The 27477-nt window shown below is 36.6% G+C and overlaps 1 long non-coding RNA gene across 1 annotated transcript in view; it reads left to right on the top strand.

Moving 5' to 3' along the window:
• LOC139791815 (uncharacterized) overlaps positions 1 to 27477 on the top strand; it is a 70705-nt gene that overhangs the window by 15767 nt on the left and 27461 nt on the right. Inside the window, exon 2 of the long non-coding RNA XR_011724032.1 lies at positions 19713 to 19863. This is a non-coding gene — a long non-coding RNA (uncharacterized lncRNA). The remainder of the gene's footprint in view (positions 1 to 19712; positions 19864 to 27477) is intronic.

Genomic DNA, 27477 nt, shown 5'->3' with positions numbered 1-27477 from the left:
GTTGGCTAAAATGCACAGCAGTAATTATGTTTATTCTCAGAAACCAAGTGTTCTCATTTTAGGGTGGGGCTCTTTTGTTTTGCTTCTTTGAACACAAAAAATGCAGTCTGTAAAATAATAATGTAATGTAAGGCCAGAAGGCACAAAGACTTCTTCACGTGGCCGTGTTCAGTTTTCAGGCACCCACTTTATGGACTAGCTGTGCTGTGAACTGCCACAGTTCTGCCTGACTCTGCTCAGAGACAGCTTGGATCTGGCTGGATTTATTATCTCAGGCACAAATGTCAATGTGGTTATACTGCCACTGAAGATGGCTTAGATCCAAAAAGAGTACAGTAGCTTTACTTTGGCAGAAAGATGAAAAAAACTCTGGTGATTTAATCTGGACCTGCACTGGCCAGAACAGACATTTCAGCACTGGGTTTCCAAGATCAGGGGTAGAAAGGAGAGCCATGCACTGCTTGAGGTTCACTGATGTTGAGGAGAGGCTATTTGGTATGTCTACACTGCTAAATTAAAAAAAGGTTGGAGAGAGTTCTGAAGCACTGGTTCTCCTTCATCCACACTGTTGTGCTAGTTTGTTCCCCGGATTTGTTTCAGAGGCTTTCAGTTTGGCTTTTTCCAAAAAAAGTGTGGTATAAGGATGTAAGCCTTCAGCAATGTGAGCATAGCTGATAGCTTCAACCTGGACCTTAAGTCATTCCCAGGCTGACTTTTATTTAGCAGTAGACACTGCTTTATTACTCCTCTTAACTCAAGTTCAGCACAGCTGTGACAAACTGAGCTGGCTCCTGTAAAAGGGATTCAAGACTCACCTTCCAGAAGAGTGTCTCTTTATCACTCCCCTCAAAGCATCTTAGTGTCTAAAATAGGGCACTGAGATAGTATGAGAGAGTCAATAAGACCAGATAGCCCAGGTGTTGGGGCTCTATCCCCAGGGAAAGAAGTTGTGGATCTGAGAGGATATTTGAGAAAGAGAAGATATTATATTGTACATTGCACCTTGAGTTTGTAAATTAAATGACCTCTGAAAAAGCAAGGAATGCCTTAGGAGACTTAACATGACAGTACCTAATCTCAGTGTTCTTTGGCTTTAAAAACAATCCGTGCAATAATAGGATCAGATCTGCCAAGTTTCAGTTACATACAGCTGCTCTTTATGGAAGAAATTTGCATCATTTTTTCCTCTCCTTGAGTCAATTTTAATTTTTGATGTCCAGCAATCAAATGTATTTGTACAATTGCTAGACATCATAGTGTATTGTTTCAGATGCTTGTCTCCATAGTTACTGTTTACAGTATCTGCCTAGACGCTCATGTCAATAAGCTTCTGCATTTGAAAGCATCACAGCTTTATTTTTCAGCAAGAGATCTGTCTCCTCACCAGCTTGCTAATTAAGTAAACATTTAGGCAGATATTCTTCTCATATATCTTTGGCTATGTAGAAATTAAGCATATCTCTTCAACTGTCTAAATGTAGTCACATAGTCTAAGCCGGTTTCCTGGACTCCCTCTATAAACAGTGAAGAAAGACTGTTGCAGAAAATTATTCATTCAAATTATTTTAGATGGCTATCTTAAGAAACCTGAAATAAGATCCAAGAAGAGATGAATGCTTACACTTCCTCTCATAAGTGGCATCTAATTTTTTTGGATCAAGAAACCAAAGTTGTGAAAATTTAAATTACATGGGCCTTAAGATACTGTTGTTCAAATAGAATCCTCATAGACAGCTTAAATCAAACAGGCCCAAAAGCTGGAGCAGTATTCAAATATAGTCCTCTGTATAATGTTTTGGACAGAAGATGACTATTTCTCTTTCATTTTTATTACCTAGGTGAAAACAAAATCAAGGTTAGAAGAAGACAAAAGAGATCACTTTTTATTTTTATTTTTCTGTCTTGTATACTAAAAGCTCTCTCAAGTACCATTCTCAGCTGATACTAAGTAATACATCTAGAATACTATAATACTTCTGGGAGGTAGAAATAACATCAGAGCTTCATCTACATCCTTCATATTCTTTCTTCAATTAGCCCTATGATATGTCCTATATCTGGCCTCTTGTATAGGTTGCATAAATTACAGTTGTCATCATGGCTCTGTGACTTCTTGAGAACAAACTGATCCAATATTTTTATTGCTATTTCTGAATCTCCTGTTCATTTGTTGTAGCTCCTCTTAGAATCTCCATTAGGTTAAATTCCACTGCCCCAGAGACTTGTGAGCCTACTAAACTAAAAAAAAAAGTTTAAAGACAGAAAAATTGCCCATCACGTTTGGTCTTCCCTACTTCACCTAGACCCAGTGATGTAATCTCTTAAATATTTTTAAATTCAGAACATAAGGTACTCATTTTTTTCAGAACACATGTGACTGTTCTGAGACAACCACACCTCAGAGGCCACCTTATGAGACCACTGAAAAAACTATTGTGATAAAAAAGCAGCAGAAATGAGGTAGGAGAGCAGGGAATAGCATATAAACTCACCTCTGTGAATCATACAGAATAATCTTTCCTTTTAATATAATCAGTACCTAATAACAACACTTCCTCAAGGGCCTGTTTGCACTGTAATGAAAACCTTTTATAATGTGGTTTCACCATGAAAACCTGCTTGCAGGTCTGCAACATCCAACACCACCACCAGCTACCTGATCTCCATCTATAATGCATAGATGAAGTCCTCAGTGATTCTATGACACATTTTGTTCAGGGAAAACTTGAGAAACATTTGAGCATTCTGATTACCCTGTTACAATGTAAAACAGGTTGTCAGGATGTATCAGCCTAAAACACAGAAAGACCGTATGTGGGGCACAATCCAAAGCCCTTTATTTGGAATATGAATTTTCAGCCACTACTGTCATAAGAATAAAAAATTTTTTTTTTTTTTTTTTTAATTCAGAACCTAAAAAGAATACTTATCACATAAGGTTATGGGGCAGGTCATCTTGAGAGTCATAACAAGGAACATGAAGAACAACCGAGTGACCAGGCCCAGTCAGCCATAGGTTTATGAAAGGTAGGTCCCACTTGACTAACCTGATCTCCTTCTGTGACAAGGTGGGTCACCCACATAGTGGGTGAGGGCAAAGCTGTAAATGCTGTCTTCCTAGGTTTTAGTAAATCTTTTGTCACTGTTTCCCACGGCATTCTTCTGGAGAAACTGGCTGCTTATTGGGCCAGATGGGCATAAACTGTCTGGATGGCAGAGCCTGGAGAGCTGTGGAGAACTGAATTAAATCCAGCTGGTGGCCAGTCACAAAGGCTTTTCCCCAGGGCTCAGTGTTGGGGCCAGTTCTAATACCTCTATCAAATATCTGGACAAGGGGATGGAGTGCACCCTCAGTAGGTTTGCGTATGACAGTCAGTTGGGAGAAAATGTTGATCTGTCTGATGGTAGAGAGGCTCTGCAGAGGGATCTGGACATGCTCGATTGATGGGCCAAGGCCAATTGTATGAGATTCAACAAGGGCAAGTGCTGGGTCCTGCACCTGAGTCACAATAACCCCATGTAACACTACAGGCCTGGGGAAGATTGGCTGGAAAGCTGCCAGGTGGAAAAGGACCTGGGGTTTTTGGTTGATAGCCAGCTGAATATTAGCCACCAGTGTGTTTGGGTGGCCAAGAAGGCCAACAGCATCCTGGCTTGTACCAGAAACATTGTGGCCAGCAGGAATAGGGAGATGATTGTTCCCTTGTACTCAACACTGGTGTGGCTGCACCTTGCATAATGTGTTTTGGTCCCTCACTACAAAAAGGATATTGAGGTTCTGGAGCATGTCCAGAAAAGGACAATGAAGCTGGTGAAGGCTCTGGCGAATAACTCTTATGAGGAGAGGCTGAGGGATCTCGGGTTCTTTAGCCTGTAGAAAAGGAGGCTGTGGAAACTGCAGCCACATGATAGGATGCTGTAGCAAGGTGGGTGTCGGTCTCTTCTTCCAAGTAATAAATGATAGGATAAGTGCAAATTGATTCAAGTTGTGCCAGGAGAGGTTTAGATTAGATATTAGGAAAAATTTTTTCACCAAGCGGGTTGTCAAATATTGGAACAGGCTGACCAGGGAAGTGGTGTAGTTACCATCACTGAAGGTATTTTGAAGAGGTGTAGATGAGGTATTTAGGGACATGGTTTAGTGGTGGACTTGGCAGTGCTATATTTACAGTTAGACTCAATCATCATAGAGGTCTCTTCCAACATAAATGATTCTGTCATCCAGAAGGACCTGGGTAAACTGGAGAGCTGGGCTCAGGTGAACCTCATGGGGTTTAACAAGACCAAGTGCAGGGTCTTGTACTTGGATTGGTACAATCTGCACTCAGTACAGTTTGGAGAATGAGGGTACTGGTGGATGAAAAGCTGGACGTGTGTTTGCAGCTCAGAAGATCAATGCATCCTGGGCTGCATCAGAAGGGGTATGGCCAGCAGACTGAGAAAGGTGATTCTGCCACTTTACTCTGCTCTGATAAGCCCTCAACTGCAGTGCTGCATCAGCTCTGGAGCCCTCAGCACAAGAAGGACATGGGCCTGATGGAGCAGGTCCAGAGGAGGGCTATGAAAATGATCAGGGGGTAGGAACAGCTTTCCTACAAAGAGAGGCTGAGGGAGCTGGGGCTGTTCAAAATGGAGAAGAGAAGGCTCTGGAGAGACCTAATAATAACCTTCCAGTACCTGAAGAGGGCCTACAGGAAGGCTGGAGAGGAACTGTTTGCAAGGACTGATAAGATGAGGGGCAATGGTTTTAAATTTGAGATGAGTAGATTTGCATTGGATTTTAGGAAAAAGTTCTTAACCATGACGGTAATGGAAAAATGGAAGAGGTTGCCCAGGGAGGTAGATGAGGCCTCAACCCTGAAGATATTCAAGGGTGAGGTTTGACGAGGCTCTGAGAAGCCTGATGTAGTTGAGGGTGTCCCTGCTCACTGCAGAGGGGTTGGACTAGATGACCTTTTATGTCCCTTGAACCCAAATTATTCTATGATTCTATGAATCTATGAGTTTCAGATAAAATAGATTATGGGTATAGATTTTGTGAGGCCTAGCACTTCTGCTTCTTCTGAATGACTATTTCAATGAACTGTCTAGAGAGCCAGACTTCATTATGCCCTCTGTCTCTAGCCCAGTAAATATTAAATTCATCATTGTGTAGTGATGTGCCTCCAGGAGGAGGGTTGTAGCTCATGACAACCATGAATTGTCACTGTGTAGGAAATTTGGCTTTAACTCTTCAATCCTTTCTTCTTTAACATGAGGAAGCAAACAGATTAGGTCTTTATTTTCCTGTTCAGGTGATGTCACATCTTCTCTCCCTTTTTGTTCTTTCCAAATGCAAATAGTGTTAAAACTGAGTCTTTGCAATATGCATTCTAGCTATAATTTTTAAGGGTATGTATTCTTTAACTTTATGAAAACAGTAAAAATATCTATACCCAGTTCTCTTAAAGACACTGGCATTTGTCCTTTCCAGTGATTTTTGCTTCAATCTAGAGGTCCATTAGCATAGTCTAGTCTAGAAAATGAGGCTTCCCAATTCTAGATCCTGTTCAATTTTTCCCTGGTTGGGACATCTGTCCCATTAACATTTAGTCCAAAGCTGCAGAATGGTGTTTTTTTTTTTTTTTAAGTGAGACAGGACTAGAACCCTTTCACCAAGTTCCCAGACTTAATCTTAATACACTGAGCTCTTTTTTCCACCATTCTTTGTTAACAATGCAAAAATGCAATTTCATTTTAAATGGAGTCTGTCCTTAAAGCAAACAGCAATTTGGGTTTTTTTTTCCTGTTTTCCTAACTAAGCCTTGACTGGAAACATTGTAGAATACAGCCACGTAGTATCTTTGAACACATGCTTTATGTTAGAGCATATAGGCTGCAACATTTTTCACTGTTCTATGTTAAATCATGCATTCAGTTGTTTCCATTTATACTGCATCAAAGCAGTTGAAATCCAATTGAAAAGTTTCTTTAGACAACCATTGTGCAGGAACATGATGTCAATATTAATAAAGGCTGAATTTCCCCTTGGCTCACTTCTTACAGATAAGCTTTTCAATAATACACTGCTTGCACCAAAGGTCTGATGGGACTGGGAATAGTAAAAAACACTAATAAAAGAATGTTGAATGTTTTTATATTAAATTTCCCCACAGGCAAACTGAAAAGCCTACTTAGAGTACGCCAATCAACATGGCACTTATTAAATGTAACAAGAGTCCTGTTACAACAGATCTTTAAATCCCCTAAATATGAATTAGAAAATAAAGACAAAAGACAATTACAGATGTATTTCTAGATTGAAACCCTGGACACCTCACCTGGTACTTACTAACATGACACTATGTTTGATCTTCAAAAAGACTCCGTTTTTATCAGCCTAGAGCTATATTTTTATTACTGCTATTTACTGTAGTTAAGAATTTTATCCTTTCCATTTTCAGTCTTTGAAAGTGCATTTTTATGTTTGAGAAAAATACTATCATTATTTAGAAATAAGTGAAGTCAGTAAATAGGGAACAATAACCACACAACTTTGGGTTGAGAAACACAAGGAAAATGGAAGCATCTGAGCAAAAGCAGTGACCACAGATAGGCCAATTAGAGAAAATGCTTATGTTTTCTAATCAGAACTTGGAAAACTGAGTGCCTGAGAAGCATTTCATTGTGAGGATTACATTTATTTCACAAAGACTCATCTCTTGCACCTGAATTTAAGCAATATTTTCACTCTGTCAAGATAGTGACAAATATATTAAATCTGTCTGTCTTCTGAGATTGTGAACCCCAATCTGAGATTTTGCCTTGGGCACAGCAATAAAAAATAAACTCAATTGTTAAGCATAGGGTTTATTTTCTGCAGATGGAAAGAGAAAGAAAAAAGGTTGCAAAATTTTAGTTTCTCTGTAAACAACTGCCTTAAACTAATCTAAATACCTGTGAAACATTTAAATAGTGAAACTGGGACAATTACTCTAACAGTATTGGCATAAATGTTAATTGCTACATATTAATTTGGATAAAGAGGTGCATTTTATTACAAAATAATAATAATCAGGTTTTTGTGTAATTCATGCTAATATAAAGGCTTTATTTTTGAAGCTGGAAGTAAAGCACAAGGCAATGGTTATCAAAGTCAATTCTGTGGAATCAGTAGTTTTCTAAGTTTGGCATATGAAAACATAAACATAATTTTAAAATGCTGACCATACAGTAAATATGTTCCCATCAGATCTGATGAGTCTGCACTGAACTACATTGGAATCTTTCAGGTGATTTGATATTTATATTGGATCATATGTTAAATAAACAAATGCTGTATTTGTCACAGGGAACCTAAACAGTTATTAAAAGGACAAAAGGCAGTGTCTTTCTTAAAATGTTATCCAAGTTATGGAATATTCTGAAAGCTTAGCTTAGAACAGTGTTCTGTTTTCCATGACCCACAACTCTAAGATACATAAAATAACATCTTACATTCATGGATAAATACAGAAAAGTACAGGACTAGGTGTTATAACCTCAGAGATGACTTAATGCTTGTAAATATTTGATTTACTGTTTCCATATACATAATTTATTGTATGAGGAAGATACACATTTTATTCAAAGTTTACTTAAGCAAAAGTTACAATTACATATCATTGGATTTTTGTTGTAGACTTGCAGGGACAGATTTGATTGTGTGACCTTTGTAATGCTGCTGGAGAAATAAATTTTTCCTGCAACAGTGTTACAGGAAAAATGTATTTCTCATACACAAATGAGAGAATAAATGCTATTGATATTAGCAGATATCAGCTGCTCCTAAATGTGTTACCTAGCAAATTTATTCACCAAGTAGCAAAAGAATTAGCAAGAGATCGTTCTATTTTACATGCAAATTTGAAAGTAATTAGTATTTGATAGAATAGCTGGTCTATAACTTTTATAAAGTAATCAGAAATTCAGTCAGGTTGAAAGATAAAGCAAGCAGTCTAGTAAAACAAGCTACGGATTTCAATTGGAGATGCTTCCTAAAATTCAGTAAAATGTGAATAAAACCAACTGGTCTGCAAAGTTAAGGGATGAAAACAGAGAGGAAATTTGGTATTACTATGGGAAGGCCGTTGAATTCTAAAAAGGATGAGCTTGACCTACTGGCATGAATATCTGTGTTAAGAGAGATATAAAGAAAATGCAAAGAAAAATGTGGACGAAAGCATAGAAAAATTATAAAACTTTCTAAGTGGTCAAGTAATAAAAGTCAAGAAATAAAAATCAGTCTGAACAAGGCACTGCAAAAGTTAGTAAAACAGACAAGTCTTCAAGACCATAAATGAGAATATGGGAAGAAAGATTTATCCTACACGATTACTGCCTCCCTGTCATTAGCTAAATGGATACCTTGGTTTTTAATAGAGGTGTTGCAGATAATTATAGTGGCAAAAGCCATAGGAATAGCAAGAATGGCATTATAAACTTAAAATGATGACAACCAAAATGGGAATAGGAAAACCTAAGTCTTAATGCTCTCAAACCATGTAACTGTTTTCTTTAAATTTCAGAATGATAAAAGAGCCAAAATGCAGGATTACAGGTCCAGCAGTGGCTTTCTATCAGTTCAACAGTTGGATAAATATACAGTGAGAAAGAGGGTAAGAAATCTATGAAGACAACTTTAACTCTGCTAATAATTACTTTCTTTCACTCTGATGGAATAATTTCAGTTCCATGCAGGTACAAAGAAAACCAACCTAAAGGATTTTTAATTTAAGCCATTTTCATTGTATTTGAGACAATCTAGGAATGAGTATGTCTCATCTGAGTGTGTGTGATTTCTCAAGTTTTCTGAATCACCTATAACTGCATTAATCCTTGGATCAATGGATTTTAAGGTCATAAGAAACCTCTATGGTAACCTAGTATGGCCAGTATCCATACAGTCTCATCACCAATTTCTTCACTAAGCTCATGACATCTCTTTGACTGATGACATAGATTTTTAAACATTTTACCCTGATTGGAAAGCTCTTGCTTATAGAACCTATATGTCATTGTGTACCAAAGATACGTCTTACATTACAGGTATGTAATCTTTTGACTAAAACTAGTTTCTTCAAATTATTCAATTTTTGTAATGAATTCCATTTACATCACAAAATTACAAATGAATTTATAGCTTTGCAAACTTTTCATGTAAGAATGTCCCAAAAGCAACACTTGAAATGAAATACATAGAAATTATTTGACAACAGAACTGAAATCAGCTTTTACCTGTTTGCAAATGCAGCATGAGACAGTTACTTTTCTGTCCTTCCCTAAATAGTCAGACTTTGTTTGCTTTTAAATCTGGATTGTGTGGAGCTGAAAGCTGTGAAACTTTTCAGAAAGGCAAGTTAATGTTTAGATTGAATAAACACTAAAAAAGGTGTTTTCTTCTTTGGTTTGTCCTAGCAGGAAAAAAAAAAAAAAAAAAAAAAAAGGTTAAAAGTTAAGATCAGTTTCCTGTGGGGAAGCTGATGAAATGTTTCATTATCTGTGCAGGGAGGCAGACAACTTCAAGGAAATGTCACTAACTTGGCATGATATTCTTAAAGTAAGTATCATTTCACCCAACAAAGCCACAGGAACACATTATAAGGAGGATCTGTGAAGTAAAATTAAAAAATCCGAGGTAAATTTCAAAGGAGGGCATTTTCTTCTCCCTCCCAGACATATAATTAGAGCCCCGCATGGAACAGATAGGTCAGACTGGTAAATGAGGGCACCTTATTACTTTGTGGCATCCAGTAGAGATGGATAGCCTGAACATTTTAATTTAACAAAAAGTGTATATAAATGTTAGACATTTTCAACAAGTAGCCTTTCAACAACTAAGCCTTTTCTGCCACCATTTACGATCTCGCTTCACGTTTTGGTAGCAGCATCTGAGCAGAGAAGAGGCTGTTGCACAATCAATTGAGCATTTGTTTCTCACTCCACATTGATATCCCAGGAGGAGGGATGTTGTCCAGCAAATATCTGTCTTATATGTAAATAAGACATAGGATATCTATTCCCTTTCCTTCTTCTCTTTCCCCCAGTGGGAGTCTGGAAGGGGAAAGAAAGGAGAATTTCTCAGTTAAGAGAACTTTCCTCTTTCCTCTTAAACCCCTCAGCTAAGCATATGGGCTTCCAATTAAAGAACTAGAACAACAGTCCCCTCTTTTCTGTCAGATAATTTTGAAGTTCTTCATGAGCACTATTACATTTTAAGCTAAATTCTAATTTAGTCTAAGTAGGTGTAATTCTTAACTTTATTCATCACATTTTGCAGTGTCTGTTAGTTAAGGAAAGCAAATAAAAACTCAGGACCGAGCAGTTGATCAAGAAGAAAAGTGATCATATCCCTAATGTTTAACTGCTAATGAAAATCTAAAAAGCAAACTTGTCCCAAAAGTCCTCCAAAGGGAGGCTCACAATGAGTCAGTGATAAAATGGCTTGCACTTCCATGACATTAGGCAGGCTTGAGCAAGCCAGGCTCTCTGCAACAGCTTTATCAAGGCCTCTTGTTGATTGATAGCAGGAAACTTCATAGTTTTCTGCTTCCTTGTGTATACACCGGATGCCAAACATATCTCATTAAGAACATCTGCACTCTTTTCTCAAGAGACTTTAAAAGAGTGCAAAGCAGCAGAGCCAAGTGCTGTGCCATGTAAATTCTGCTACCATAGCAGGGAGCCTGCTAGGATCTGCAGGTAACCAAGAAGGAAGATCATTGCCAAAGAAAGGAGAATCCACTAAAACCTTCTTTTTCCTCCACTAAATCTACACCAGAGACTAAGAGGGGTGACCTGAGTTTTTTCCCCAGAAAAAGTGAGGAAATAAGTAAGTAAACTCTCAAGCTTTAAAAGAAGGAAGTTGGAAATTAGAAATGCTTTTTCTGACTTAAAATCATGGTGATTTTGAAAAGATGATTCAAAATGAAGATCTATGTAAAATCAGAAGGTGCATCATTGTCATTACCATTACTATTTCAGGCAATGTCTTAAAAAGCATTCTGGGAATGTGCTTCAAAACTGAGATTGATTTGACTATTTTACGTGCAAATCCTTTGATTTGCTTTATGGTAAAGATGTAAGTGAAATTTTAGTTTGCAAAAATAGTTCAGAACAACAAGTTGGCACCATTAAACAATTATGCTATCTCTCCATATTTCTTGGATTGTGAGTAGATACTATATACAAAAAAAAAAAAAGTTCCTGTGCACGCAAGGTCAGGGGAAGAAGAGATAGAATAATTAGCTAGTTGCTATAGAAACATAGATAAAACTAGGACATCCCACTCACATGAAAACTTTAACTTAGATTTTGGTTAAGTACTCCTAATATAGATCTTTTTCTTCAGTTTGAAAATCCTAAATTCTCAGTTTTGCTGTGATTAGAGTAAAAACTCATTTAGGTTTTCTACCAAATTCAGGTATCAGCAGACAGAAAATTTCAAAATGGCTGAAGTTAACTTGCTTGAAGTTAACTTTTCACACCAAAAAAAAACCAAAAACAAACCAACCAAAAAAAACCCACCTGAAGTCTGACTGAAACAGTAACTGAAATAGTAATAGTCTGTGTAAGACTGCTGTTGATCCTGAGTACCTTTTCCTCCCAAATACCAATGAGTTTGTCAAGTCATATTTTATTACTTCCAAGACCTACTTGTCAATTTCCCTTGGAAATATGAAAAATCTACTTGGAAAAACACACATGATGTTGTACAGTGCACAGAGCCACTGGAGACTTGCCTTTAAATTACTGCTTTAGTGCTTACAACTGGGAAAATCATATGATATTGTTGTGGCGAGCCCTTCTCTCGGGGACACGGTTCTTCTCAGGAGGTCTCTCTCCCCAGGCATCTCTCGGCATCTTCTCTCTGCTTCTGGGAGCATGCCTTTTATTTTGCCCTTCAGCCCCACCCATTTCCGGCTGGGGCAGGCCCTAATTATTGGGCACAGCTGGGCCTAAGCTCCCAGTTCATTATCGGCGACACCTGGTGACTTGTGATTCTCACTACATGATATGCCTACATAGATGACAAAACAGTCTGTGCTGTTTCTGGTTCAGTGCTGGCTTGGATACAACCAGGTATGATCAGCTTGAGGAAGAGCTCAGGGCCAGCCATATAGACCATCCTGTGCTTCTGTTCCTATCAGTAAAATTGAGACACTACTCAACACCTTCACAGAGACTCCTGAAGATAACAAATGTTAATAGATGGCCTTACCACTTGCTCACCATTCTCCAATCATTCCATCTGTCCTTAGCATGTTCCTGCTTCTCCTAGTGGTGAAGAAGCTGCTGGCTTTGCTCCTGGGATTTCTATTATGCATAATAACTAAATGTTGCACAGAAACTTCAGCAGAAACCAGAGTCCTGAAACTTCAGGCAGAATCTGGTGTGCAATCAGGCTTATTCTGCAATGTTTTCTGGCCTGGCTTCCACATAATGTATATGCTGGTTTGTGCTGCTGGAGTCATAGAAATGGTCACCGGGTAAAGAGGAAATTCTTTTGAAAAATTGGCTTCTTAGTAAAGCCTGGTTTGTCATTTTAAAAAATGGCAGTCACGATGCTCATGTGAGACCTTTGGATGAAAGTTTGTCTAGGAACATAAGGTATTATTAATAGTAATTGCACTTTTATTGATAGCACGATACTTCATCTGTCAAAAATGAATTAATGCTGTTGAAGTAAATTCAATACCATTCTAATATACGCACAAGATACTTCAGGCTCATTTTCCTTCTATGGTCATTTTGTCTCATTGTATGTTGTTATTTTTCTAGCTTTTGCTGAGATGAAACTGAGCATTTTAAATACTTCAGAAAATAAACCACCATGTATGTTTCTTCTACCATAGCACTATTCCCTACCCAATGCTGAGAGCCATAATTCATCGTTGGAAAGTAAACACCTAATGAAATTCCTTTTTTTTTTCTGATACTGTAGAGTGATAGACATAATCATCAATCTAAATATGGATCAGATGGACATACTCTAGAAAAATAATAAATGATAAAGAAACAACTGATAGAGTTGTTTGATTGTGTCTGCTTGGACTGTATGGTGGCATTCTGAGCACTGAGGTCAATGTCACTATGTTCTTGTGTTCACTGTGTCTTATTGTTAGAAAATGTAACTGTAGCACTTGACTTACTTAAATAAGACCAAAATATATTCATCTAAATATTAATAATACATTCATACAAACGTGAAGATTGTCTCCTGCAAAAACTGCAGACAACAAATGTAGTCACAAAATGCGTATTATAGTATCCTTCTGTGAAAAACTGTTAATATCAGAAAGCATTAAAAGCTGAGACATTTATAAAGGCTGATCTTGAAATGTTTGTGATTATCAGGACATATTTTTCCTTACTGAACTTGAAATTTCGGTGGCTGAAAATAGCTCCCAGAAGATTTTTTTTTTTAATTAATTATCGATCATTAGAATTAAAGAAACAAATTCAGATTTTAAAAATTATTTTGTCAGTATACATATAAGATGGAGGAAAAAAAAAGAGTCATTTACATTTAAGAGACCTGTTCTCAGTGAGACATACTTCCAATTGACATTGCAAGAGGTGAAAAGAAGAGCACTGGAATAATTTCTCTTCACACTATAGTGCCAAGTAGCCTCAGTACTCTCAGAAGAGAAAAGCACTGAAGGTAGTGGTGTAGAAATGCTTCCTCTTGACTGAAGTTTTTCCACAACTAAGGTTATTCAGTAGTTGGTAATGTTAGCATTCAACTCCTTCCAATAAATAGACTACCAGGCTGATGTGACATTTAGGATCCATCCTTGACGTGAAACTGTGAATTTTCCACAATTAACTACCCTGAGCTCTGGGTGGAGCCTCCAGGTTAAGCACAAGATAAACAGGGAGAACCTCATCACGATTTGGGATGAAAAGCCTACATTCTAACTCAATACCTCAGTAGACATCTATGTGTTTTTATGGTTCTGTATACCTTATGCAATCTAAGCAATGAATTAGATAACTTTCATTTTCTAACTACTGTAAAATGATTTGTGTTTTGGATAACTAGTTTTGGAACAACAAAATACCACTGCTTTTTGTGACCTATCTGTCAAATTTCCAGAGTCCAACATTTTCACAATTACTCACTGAGAAAAAAGAAAAAAAAAAAAAAAAAAAGTGGATGGAATTATTCAGTTTACTGTATAAAAGTATGTTTTTCACCCTCTATTGATCCCATCTTATTTTATATTAATAGCCATGTTTTCTAATTAAATCAAGTGACAACTCTTAGTGTTCTCATATGTGCCAATGTATTTTAGATTTACATGATCAGAAATTAAAAATATTCATACCATTAGCTTTTACCTATCATCTCTTTTTGTTCTTGGAATAAAAAAAATTCTTTGGCAAAAATGTTTAGTACAGAAAGGACATAATTGCACATCTTCCTTTGCTACTAATCGGGCATTCATTCATTCACTTCATTTTAATTGTTAAAAGATTAATCATGATGAACTAACTTATTATTAATATCCACATTATATGTGTATCCATGGAAATTCCATTGCAATATGGCGATTAACTAATGTACCATTATTTGAAAGTTAATTATTGTAGCATTAGAAGTAACTATAAAAAAAGGATTCAGGGATTTTTTTTCTCTGATTTTTCTTCTGAAATAATTTTAAATTTTATCATATTAGAAAAGTAAATCCAGTGAGAGAAATGGCAAGGATTCGGATATATTTCATTTTATTTCCCTAGTTTCTTTTAATTTCAGCTCATATTAATGGGGTTTTTTAATGGCAAATATCACAGTTCAAACATTCTACTGAGAAATAACAGCTGTCTATTGTGAAAATAAATAGTTCTTCTCCAATTTAAAATGAAGAATGTGAGAAAATATAAAATTCTGTTGTTATATTACAAAATTCTATTATTATATTGAAAAAAAAGAGCAACCATTTCTGAGATCCACAGATACAGTAAATGAATAAATCTATCTAGCAGTCATATATTCTTTGTCTTGATTAAGGAATCAGATCTTCAGAGCTCATGATGTCTGCTTTTTCCTCTTTTTCCTTTGAATTTCAATAATATATGCTTATTCAATGTTTACTTAATGTGTATGTGTATACATAGATGCACCATGTACATGCACACGGACCCTTCAGGCATCAGAGGCAGCATTGCTTAAATTGAAACTTTGACAGTAATTCCATTTAGAATTTCATTTATGGGCAGCCCTACTAGTTTTTTAACAACTGGATTTTGTTAAATAAATTTTTTACTTACAACAACGAAACTGTGAAAAAAAAATCTAAGAAATCATTAGACCTATTTAAATCTCAGGACATGTAAAGAGTGTTTTCTTTTTAATGTCTTAGAATTCTGATATTTGGGCTTTATGCCTGCAGATCATGAGTGTGAATAGCACCTTACCCACTGGCAGGTTTTGGCTTTGTGCAGAACTACATAACACTTTCTGGTGGTTTTTTTATCAATACTAGTACCCTTCCACAGTACAGGAATCCTGTTTTAAATAAATCCAGTTGGTCTGTGGTCTGAGTCAGTCTTCCCCTTTAAAATTTCATTGATTTTTTTCAAAGGAGTTTGAAGAGAAGGCTTTTTGTAAAAAGATACCTCTGAAAAAAATAAGCAGCAGTTCAAACTGCTTTTTAGTAGGTCTGTTTATATCCTATTCAAGAAGGTTGTTACATGTTGTTCTGAGACAAAAGGGATTTAAACTTTGTTCAGGTACTTTCCTAAATAATTTTCATTCATCTTCACAACAAAATGAAAAAAAGAATCTTAACTTTGAAATCAGTATAAACGGTAGTATCAATACTTTGGTGAACTTTCCATGGGTTTTTTTATGTGTCTTTGAAACCAGTTGTGTTTCAGACTGTGGAATTTCTTTGACTCATTCTCTTGATTTCAAACAGAACATTTGTTTTGGATGGTGACTCTTTAGGAAGAAACAAAACACCCTTGGACCGCTGAATATTGATGTTTAAAATGTTGACAGAGATGTTAGAAATCTAAATTAATTATGAAAGTTCATGCTGGAAGCATTCCCATTCTCAAATATCAAACACGGTGTGGAGAACTTGTTAAAGAAAGTATCTATATTAAACATTACACTAACCAACTCTTGGAGGAATAAAAATTTTGCTCCCCATCTGACAGTTGTGATGATACTGATCAGTAACCAAGACTGCAGACTGCTGGCTGATGCTGAAGTTAAGTGCATATGACAGAAATAGCAGCAGTGATGGATGGCTTTGGATCTGCTGAACTGACAAAATGCGACAGTGCTTAGGATACTTGGTTGTCAGTGAAAACAGGCAACACAGGGACATGATATTTGAAGCCTTTACATGACATAATATGAAATGATGGTCAGCACTGAACCTTGACTACTTGACATTAACGGTGTTAATTTATATGTAATAATCTGCCTACCACAGCTGTGATACAGGTCATTTGTTGAAATATCAACATAGAGTACAAACTAACATATGGAAGTTGAAGCTGATGAGGTTACAAAGACATAGGAGACCCAAACTTTTACACTGACAACTATATATAGTGGGACTTACTTGTGTCATCCTTCTCTAAATTTCCCTTTAAAATTAATTTTTTGTGAGGAAACCATCTCACACATATTCCAGAGGCACTCAAATAACAGACTCATAGAATCATAGGATGGTTTGTCTTGGAAGGAACCTTAAAGGTCATCTAGTTCTAAGCCCCATGCCATGGCCAGGTACACCTTCTTTAAACCAGCTTGCTTGAAGCCTGATCCAGCTTGGCCTTGAACACCTCCAGGGATGAAGCATCTACAACTTCCTGGGCAACCTGTTCCAGTGTCTCACAACCTTTACAGTGAAGAATTTCTTCCTTATATCAAGCCTAAATCTAACCTCTTTCAGTTTAAACCCCTTACTCCTTGTCCTATTGCTACACACCGTGTAAAAAGTCCCCCCTCAGCTTTCCTGTAGGCCCCTGGAAGGCTGCTCTAAGGTCTTCTCTTCTCCAGGCTGAACCACAACTTTCTCAGCCTGTCTTCATAGGAGAGGTGCTCCAGTCCTCTGATAAATTTTGTGGCCTTCCTCTGGACTTAATCAGAGAGCTCTGTGTTATGATTCCATTTTTTTACCTTCACATGACTTTGAGGAAGTTAAAAGAAAAAACTCAATAAAAAAAAAGGTGGCAGCTCATAGAGTATGATGACATATGTGGTTGTTTTCCTGTAGCAATTCACCATTTCCATGCTTTTTCATTGCATCAGCATACAATAGATGCCCAACAAACTTTTTTCCCATTCAGGTCTCATTTTACTTTTTTTCTTTTCTCTTTGTGTTAAAGCAATCTCCTTCAAACAAAATTCACCAAGTTAGTTTAGGAAGTTACATGATCATTGCCTGCATTTTTGGGTCATAACCTTTTCCCTTATTTTGTACATCTATTAATGAGGCTGAAAGCCCTTTGGAGAAGGTCCTTTTGTTATTCTGTAAAATTCTAGAACATTTGATTTCCACTTTTACCTTATTCTCAGATGACACCGTAATAAATAATATAAAAATGTATTTGTTAGGATGATAATGAAAATTGTTTCATCTGTGCTGGTGTTTTGACTGGATTCAAAGCCAAACCGACATTAATTCCTTGGGTTTAGGCATAACCTCAGTGCCAGCTCAGAACTGACCCACCTGTATTTCACAAGGGATCATTTGAATTTTCACTGGCCTTAGGATGCTTTCATCTACCTGACAAATAAGGTCATCCCATTTCCAGCCATTCCCTCCTGTGGGGCAGTAGTTGAGAGGATGGTCTGACATCTTCTTTTATTTGTCACTCTAACATCCTACCTTTGTTCTTTAGGATGGGATACATCCACATGCCTCTGGCTGTATAAGAGTTAAATGTCAAGAACTGCATCCTCTGTAGTTAAGAGAGACAGATCTGTCCAGAAGATGATTTAATCCTTCTCACTTAGGCAACTACTTTAGAATGTAACAAATCATTTCTGGAGACATCTGGCTCACTCTTTAAAAGCAGATACCTATTTGACTGAAAATCACTCTAAATAATTTTAGTCTACTTTTATTTTCTACCTAGCAGCCAAAGTTTTCTTTCTCATTTCTACATAGGAATAAAAAATGTGCTTTATATTAGACCTTTTTTTTTTTTTTTTAGTATTTTCTCCGAATAGCTTTATTATGCTTCCATTTCAGTGGCTGATCTGACAGTCAGGGAAAAGTAGTTACACTTTCCAATAAATGCTGACTTTAGTGAAATCTTCTCTATTGTCTGGATAAATAATTGTGGGGTTTGTAAATATCTGTAAAATCCAATCTGCTACTAACCTATCAAAGTTTTTAAAATTGGGTGATGTCAGAGTATATTCTTTAAATTTATCTGACTTTCATCAGTGATCCACAATCTCCTTCTCAGATTTCATGGTGGGAAGTGTCATCCTTCTCAGTCACCCTAATACTCATTAAAATTAGCAAGAAGCAGTTCTGACCTATTGATTGCAAAAGAAAATAAATTAGGATATACACTGTTTGCTAGGTCTTAGGATTAGTAGTACTGATACTACATGTGAGAAAAAGTCATCTTTTGAAAGAAAAATTAAAATAGAGGTTCAGAGACCAAAATAATAGGAACTACAGATCATTCCATCAAGTAATAGATAGAAAAGGGAGGCGAAAGAAGAGAAAGAGAGAACAGTAATAGGAAAACTAATAGAAAAACAGATCCAATGTGCCTGCATTGATTTTTGTGGTTACTGTTTATTAAAATGCAGTGGATACAGATTATCTTTCTTTCAAATGCTCTGTATTTATTATTGCTTCATTTGCCTTGAAATGGTAACTGCAGGCACTTAAATAAATGGATTCTAACACTGCCCAGTTTCATTCTACCATCCTTGTCTGCGATAAGTACGTCTGTAGAAATGTAATTTTGAAACTTCTTTAAGCAATGTTTCTCTGTTAATCACAAGATCTTTCTGGGTATGTCTTCTACATTGGTTGTCTAAAATCTCTTTCTTTCCCTGGTGGTAGCAGAATATTTTCTAGTATTAAAAATTGCTGCATTTTTAGAAACAAGTTTTATTGTGGTTTTATTTTATAATTATATTTTGAGTTAGGCTCTCTAGGCTCTAGCAGAATCACTGGCTCTGCCACAAGCTTCCTATGTGATCCTTTGCACAAGTCCATTTATATTACAGCCATTTAAGTAAACTTAAGGTGGGTAGGTGAGTTCCTGGGAACTGCAACCCTCTGGCATGTAACGCTTATACCTCTGCTAATATGGTGCTTTTTTTCTCCCAGGAAGGGTAGCTGTTTGCAAACTGTCCAGACTGAAAACACAAATTCTTTGTAGGGTGCTGGTTGAATGAGGCAAAATCTTGTCAGAAACTGCTGTAACAGATCTTAGGAATATTTCCAGGCACTGCTAAATTTACCAGTAGACGTGGATCTTTAAACTCCATGCACCAGATTTTTAAAACTATGATGATACAGATGGGTACTCGTTACAATTCTAGCAATCTTATGCAATGAAAGTTAGGCATGTAGATGCCTGTGAAAATCCTACTAACTACCTTGTTGCATTACCTAATTGCATCTTCAGATGGTTATGTGCATTTTAAAATGTCTGCCTCTAAAAGAGAATTTATAGTTCCTCTCCTGTTTATCTTGCAGCTCTCAGAGAGTGACTACACCATACTCTGTGGGTATGGGGCAGAAATCCATGTATTTATCCAGGCTCCTGGACAGGCTCAGCCAGTGCTGAGCTCTGTACTACAACAATACACTCATTATACATCAGGTAGTCAGTGAAGAGCTTCCTGAGGTATGTCTGTGAGTGGCATTACTGGTACCATTGTCATACCTACAGAATCAGGGTTGTCTCTCTGGGATGGGAAAGGTAGGTAAACTATGAATGTACAGTTAAGCACCTGTGGTGTCAGAATTATTCTCTCTCATCTGGAGAGCTGTTTTAAATTTCAGTTGGTTATGGAATACTGAATGCTACTGATAGTGAACCAATATATACCAATATATACCAATTGCAAGTGTAATTTTGCCTAGAGAAACCTACAAGGACACTATGAAAATTCCTTAATTTCTAATCACAATTCCTATATTTTGTGAACAAGAGCTAAAAGTTATCTTTTGTTTAGAGGTAATCCCCTAATTGCTGCATTGTTACAATCTGTATTTTTGTTCTGTATGAAGTTCTGTTGTTTCTAATAAACTGTGCTTATTTATAATTGACTTAAAACACTCCTTTACTCTCATTATAGCTCTAAATGTGTTTTTTCCTCACATGTTCCTACCCTAATGACTTCAAAATCTTAATTCAGGAATGTAGTTAGACTACTTCTCTGAAGGCTTGAAAAGCACTGAGGAATTTATGAACTGATAGATTTATGAACTACCAAAGTTTGATATATGAATTAAGATATACATAGAGATTTCCATAATGAACACAGAAGTCATTTGCATCAATTCAGAGTGAACTATCATGTTTACAAACTTTTCACAGCAGTAGTGTTGCACTTTGTTGAAGTGGTGATTTCATAATTCTCAGAGATGGTACATCCATTACTCTATAACAGCATAAAGATACTGTGAAGTGCCTTTATTACACAAGAATAGCAATATGATACTAGCAAGTAGTATGCCCTCTTTTCTTTCAAATTAGAAGGAAAGGAAACCACATTTATACACAGTTATAAGTAGGAACGCACTAATGGTGCAGACCTTCTTCTGAGTGCTTTTTTTGCTTGCTAGTACATCCATCTCCTAATCTAACCCTGTCTTACTGTTTTCCAGCTCTTTAGTGATTCTGCCTTACTCTGCTTCCCAAACAAGTCATACAAGCCTTGGCCTTTTTCCTACACTTTTTCAAGGTATTATTTATCACCAGTAATCAAAACTCCAGTGTTGAGCTTACAGAAAAGTCTGGTTAGATCAATACTGGTGAATAAAAGACAAAGGACCAATACCCATCCCTGCAAGCAGAATAAAGAATCTTGCATCTATAGTACTTAGGATGAGCAAACATGTTGTGTCCACACCATGCACTCTGTTCTGGAGTTCCTCTGAGCCCGGAGTGGTGTTTCTACTGGTCTGGCACTAATCAATGCATTTTGTATGTCTTGAAAACTTAAACTGTTTAAGCAGTGGAAGGACTTTGCTGCAACTCAGCAAAGATGCTGTCATTGCCATAGCAGGAAACTGAAGAAACTGTGCTGCCTGCTATGAAATATGCAAAGTTTCCTGGGATAAAGCTGAAGAACAGCTGAGGCTGAAGAAAGCTCCCTATGAGACAGACTTTTTGTGCACTACCTTTTGAGAGACATCCATGAGATTAAATATCCACTGATCAATGCTCGGGTATTAATTCAAGTAGAGCTAATTGGAGCAATCCAGAACAGAGCCAGAAAGTGAGCTAAACAGTGACCACCCAGAGCAGAGAACTCCATTATTCAAGTTTTCCTTCTAGATCTCTTTTATTTCAGAATGTGGTCATATATCTTAATCTGCAAGTACAGGGTGAGGACTGGGCTAGAGGAAGTATTTTTTTGCCAGGAAGGCTTCAGTGAAAGTCTGCATCTGAACTCTGAAACCTGTCTGAGGAGAAAGATGAGGCTTCTTCACCTATGAGCACACACCCAGGTCTGTTCTGCAAATAAAGTTGGTAGTGCTGGTCACAGAGTCCTCTACTCTGTTCTATCAGCCCTTGCAGCAATGTTACATCATTGTGCTGAACAGGTCCTTCTCATGAGGTCTGACATGATGTAAAACTCTGGCTGTTGAGATGTGTAGGATGCCTGCAGTTAGTCTCAGAACAATGGTGATCTTGCAACATCTGAATTACAGGATGCTTGGATGAGCAATGTAAACCTGTAATGTCCAGGTCTCTGGGGATGTCATGTCTTGATTATATAGAGAAGTACAACTCCCTCTCACGTTGAACTGAAAAAAAGTAAAGAGGGGTATTGCATAAAGTCAATATTTTTGTCAGCTATACTGACCGTAGTAGGACTACATTTCTCTGTATAAATCCCAGGAAACCAAGAAGTATGCCACAGGGAAGTATTTCTTTGAATTAGCAGTTTTATGGAACTTCTCTTTTGTTTTGTTGTTTGGGGGGATTTTTTTTCTTCTAAGAGAAGTACAGCCAATCTATTCAGCCCAAGTACTTCTGTAAAGAAGAAAAAAAGGATCAAGGAAACAAAAGAAACAGACTTTGACTCAAAAAGTTCATTGTATTTAATATAGCTTTCTCATTAGTTCTCTTTTTTTGTGATTCTAGAAAATTTTGCCCTTTAAAATTACTTCTTTGTTGGCACTTCCTTTCATAAAATAAATGTTTTAGTTACAATTGGGTGTCCTTTTTAAACAACAGAAATCTTTTCTACAACTCCCAATTGCTTGGGTCTTCTCTTTTTAACAGCCAGTAATTTGTCTTTTGTTAAGCACAAACCCACTTTTGAGAAGTACTTTAAAATAAACAAAGCCCACAACATACACCTGAAAAGCTTTTCATGGTTGTATGTTGTAAGCATCTCCAATAGTATGCAAACACCTGAACCTCATTTAAAAGAACTCAAAGGTCATTTAAATGAACACACAATTAAGGTATTTTTATGAGTCTGATTACATCTCTCTTGTATGTTTTTGAGGACTGCAGAAGGGGGTCATAAAATATTGCTTCAGAGATAATTCCCTAGCAATTCTGGGAATGTCATCGTAGCATTTATAAAAAAAAAAAAAAACAGGAATGGAGAAGAAGCAAAGCAACAGTGAAAGAAGCTTGGAACATAAATTTAATTTAAAACTCATAGTTTATGAGTTCTTCATAGCTGAATGGCCAAAAAGAAAGAAGTAATCCTTATCTAATCCTTATCGGTACTTTTCCTGTGTTTGTGTTCCTGTCATGTAAGTTCCTTGGGGCAGGGAATGTTTGTGTATTGTCTAGCATTGTAATAATTTAGTCTAGATTTAGAGCATTTGGATAATGTCTTAAAAGAAAAATAATAAACATGGTTCTACTTTGATGTAGATACAGAGATCACTGCTAATTTGCAAACTTCTTCCCCGTTGGGTTGGCCACAGTCTTGCCATACTTGCAGTAATATCACAAGATGGGAACAAGTGCAGGAATGGCAGTGAGAAAGCTTTGAAAATGTATAGTAGTGTAGTAGTATATGTAGTGAAATAGTAGTATACCTGTAGTCTCCACTGAAAAGAGTCCAATATATAGTGCATGGCATGGCAACACACTCAGTATTACTTAATCCAGAGAAAACAAGGGATTCACCAAAATGTAACTTTCCACGCTGATCCTCTCAGGTAACTGACAGAAAAGTATGGTCATAGGCAAAAAAGAAAATGGTTTGGAATTAGTGTTCTGTAGCCAGCTATCATACAATGTGTTTTACCCTAAAATAAAAATGCATTTTTTGTGTATTTTCTGACTAGCAACTTCTGAACTACAGCCTTGAATGAGTGAGAAGACCTCAAGAGAATTTCTATGTTTTTCCTTCAAGTCATTCCACCACTTACACACACAGGCATCAAAATTTGTCAGCTTTCCTTTTGAGAACAATGTTATAAATGGAAAATGTAACTAAGTATCTCAGTTATCTCAGCATCTATTGCTTCTTCCCTCCTGGTTGTGATGAGGATCACTTTTGATTATTATTAGTAGGATGTTTTTTTCTATTGCCAAGGCACTAGCAAGTTCTTGTTGATGCTTTCATGAACTCTTTTTTTTTTTTTTTTTTTTTGGAAGGTCATTGACAGCAAGATTACACGGATTGAATGTTTCTGATGAACTTGGCCTTAAATGGGGGTAATTTTTGCACTGCAAGTACTTTTCACAACAAGGGATCCTGAGGTGACTGTTCCCAGTGAAATAAAATCACATGAATCCAAACTTTTCTCTTTTTGAAGAGAGACAGAAACCACTGAATTTTACACTTTACCACAGCATAGTAATGGAAACATTTTTCTCTACTAAAAACATGACCGAGGATCCCAGTTTAATAAATGTTGCAATTTATGCTTTAGAAGTAGTATTAGACCAAAGGGTCCTGCAAACATTGTGTAGCTACACAGGAAGACAGCACATGGTCATTAGTTTATTGTCACATCTTCTCTTGTATTACTGACTGCCAGGTTCTTCGTATAGACAGAGTTATCATCCACTTCTGATTTATTCCTAAAATATCCAGAGCTCTTTTTGATACATTCTGAAGAAATTCAAAGGCATTACTATAGCTTCCAGGAAATGTTCTTGTCCCTAAAACACAGAATGAAAATCAAAGTGACACAGGTGCCTCCAAGAACGCCTACATATTTTTCACTAAAACTTTATTTACTTATTTGAAAATATCTTCACTCAACAAAGAAGAGAACTGAAATTCCTATTGAATTTCTTTAGAAGAAGAACTCCTAAAGAGGAGCTTCCAGTCCTAATCTTTGAAAATCAATGGAAAGTATGAAGCCCAAAATTTATTTAGAAGCTGAAGAAATGTATATTAAGCTTTTTCCTGCCTATAAGAGGCTCTTCAGAAGAAAGAAAATAGGGTTCTCATTAGCTGTGAGGGTTGTGGTCTTAGGCACAATTTAGGTATCTACTGTGACACTTTGGCTTAGGTTGAATAAACATTTGAAAAAGTGTGTAAACTCCTATGTAACTTGCTGTAGAAATCCTCCGTTGTAGATAGGTCCTTGGGAACACTGTGTTCCAAACTCTGCTTTACTGCTTAGGCCAGGAAAACAGGTCTGAGTACACTATAAATTTAAAATATTCCAGCTATTACAGAGGAGGATAACACTGTCTGAAATTACAGTAGAATATCATATCTTAGTTGTCCTAATCTTACAGAAATCTTTCAGACACGATTTGCTCCCTACTTGATGTGTTAACTCTCTTATTGGATGCAGGAGATTCATAACTCTGTGAATTTCTAAAACTTTGCACAGGCTTCCAAAATCTGAAAAAAACCTGTTTTGTTTCTCCTGGCATAGTACTTTGGAATTTAGGATTTATTTATTTTGTTTCTTGGTTGGTTGAAGGAGTTTTACCTTTTTCCATCAGTTGCAGAAATTTAATACTATTAATTGTATTAAATTCAGATATGTATTCTAAAATGCATAACATTTTTGCGTAGGTATGTACATAAATATTATTTGCTACATTAGACTTATGCTAACAAAAGTCTGGCTGATTTTGGGTTTATTTGCTCATACCCCTTTTTTTTACTGAAAGAATTTTCCATACTTTCTTCTTTAATTCTGTCCTTTTCAAAACCTGACCAATCATGTGTTGGATTCTGACATTAATTGTGTTGCCTGTGGGTCTTTCCCCAGCTTCATCTGAGGTGTGACTTACTAGGATTTTGCATTCACTTAACTTTTTAAACATTGGGAACACTACTAAATAAAATACTAATAACATTTAATTTAACATCCTCTTTGAGCAGATTTTAACAGCCTTGTGGCCAGTGAATCAATGGAGCTTTGTCTTGCAGTAGAATTGTAGGAAAATTTGAGGTAAAATAGACTAGGTTATCAAATACTCCATAAAACATAGTAAATTGAACAGCAAAATTTAAACCTAAGTAGAAAAACTGCAACTGAGTCAATGTAAAAAGATCACATTTGTCATTTTTGTATTTTCACTTGGCAGACTTTAGATTAAAAGAATTTTGTCTTACTCTAACCCTGGTAATAAGTCAAGTAAGGTTTTCCATCAGATTGTGTATAACTGAGCTTTTGTTTATTACATGTTATCATTTATAAAACAGGTGCTCTAAACTATTCTTTTGATATCTTTGCACTGCAAAATTCTACCAAAGAGGAAATATTTTACACATCTCTCACTGGTTCTGTGTAAATATCTGCCCTGTTTACATATGTACACAATGTGGTCACAAGATCCATTTTAACTGCAAGATTGGACTGAATTATGGGGTTGCCTGGCAAGTCTCTACTGATCATGGTATACACTGTAGTCAATTATCCCATAGACAGACGGATGCAGACTACATTGAGGTCTAATAAGAAAGGCAAAGAAGGACAAGCTGAAGTGATCTTTGCAGTCAGTCTTCTGGTATAATGGAAAGGAAAAAAATAGAAGATACTGAAGGATGGGTAGCTGGTGAGGAACAGAAGGAGGTACCTTTGATTCTAAGACTACCTCAAGGCCACAGAGAAGACTGCATTTCAGATGGCATACAGCTCCTGAGAGGGAGGAGAGTGAATTTGTCACCTTCTGTTTGGGTGACAGAAAAAGCATGAAAGCAGAATGGAGGGGCACCATTGAGGCAAATGTAGTTCAAATCAGCACGTCATGAACAAATCAAAACAATAATCAAAAGCATTGAGTTGTTTGCATATCCATTAGAATTAACAAGTAAGAACTTGAATCTCTCTTTGAAAAGAGGAAATTGTATGCAACTGAAACATGAGAAATCTGGTGGAATGATTCAAACCATTGGAATACTGAAATCATCCATTAAAACCTGCTTGGGAGGGAAAGAATAGATGAAAGAGGAAAATGCTGTAATGGAGTTGTTGGCAGCCCAGAATCAAAAGATATTGAATAAAAAATGCATCACCCATTTCTCTGAAATCTGTGACTAGAAGGCAAAGAATTATCTGTCTTCTGGGCTTTTTGGTAATGTGTGCAGGGGTAGCAGGGAAGCAAATTACTGTGGAGAATTTCAATTGGGAGACAGGTATAAAAGAAATTCAAACACAGTAACAAGTTGTCCAGAAAGGCTGTGAAGTCTCATCCCCATACAATATTTAATCCTAAATGGACATGGTCCTGGGAAACCTGGTCTTGGTGATGCTGCTTTCAGCCATGTGATTGGACCAGATGATGTCCAGAAATACCTTCTGACCTCCAGTACCGTGTGGTTCTGTGAAAATCAATAAAATCCAGCACTTCAGAGGTATTTACAATACTAACAACTCAACTGAATATGGTAGAATAGGTGGATGTGGCAGAAGAACATGGATGCGGAGTCTTGTTATCGTTTTACATGTAGGATTCCGTTTCAGCCCTATTTAAGATGGATGAATAAACCATGGCACAGATTCTTAAAACATGGTTACTTTTGTTAAAACTGGGTAAGTTTTACATTAAAAACACCAATATAATAAGTCACACCATAGGTGAAAAAAAAAAAAAAAAAGAAAAAAGAAAAACAGGCATAAATTCAAGTTGGAAATACGAAGCATATTTGTACCTAGTAGAAAAAAGGATCCCTGAATAACTTTCAGAAGAGTGATGGGAAAAAATCCTGTTTTAAAATGTTACTTTATGAACTGATGGATTATGGATTATATCTGTTGGCAATAGTATGGGGTTGGATCTCAAGACCTCCTTCAGGAGCTAAATTTATAGAGAATTTCTAAATGACTGCAACAAAAATTACAC

Source organism: Heliangelus exortis, chromosome 1 (genome assembly GCF_036169615.1).
Source record: "Heliangelus exortis chromosome 1, bHelExo1.hap1, whole genome shotgun sequence".
NCBI lineage: Eukaryota > Metazoa > Chordata > Aves > Apodiformes > Trochilidae > Heliangelus > Heliangelus exortis.
The sequence above is the reverse complement of the archived record's forward strand: the minus strand, read 5'-3'. Positions and strand labels throughout refer to the sequence as shown.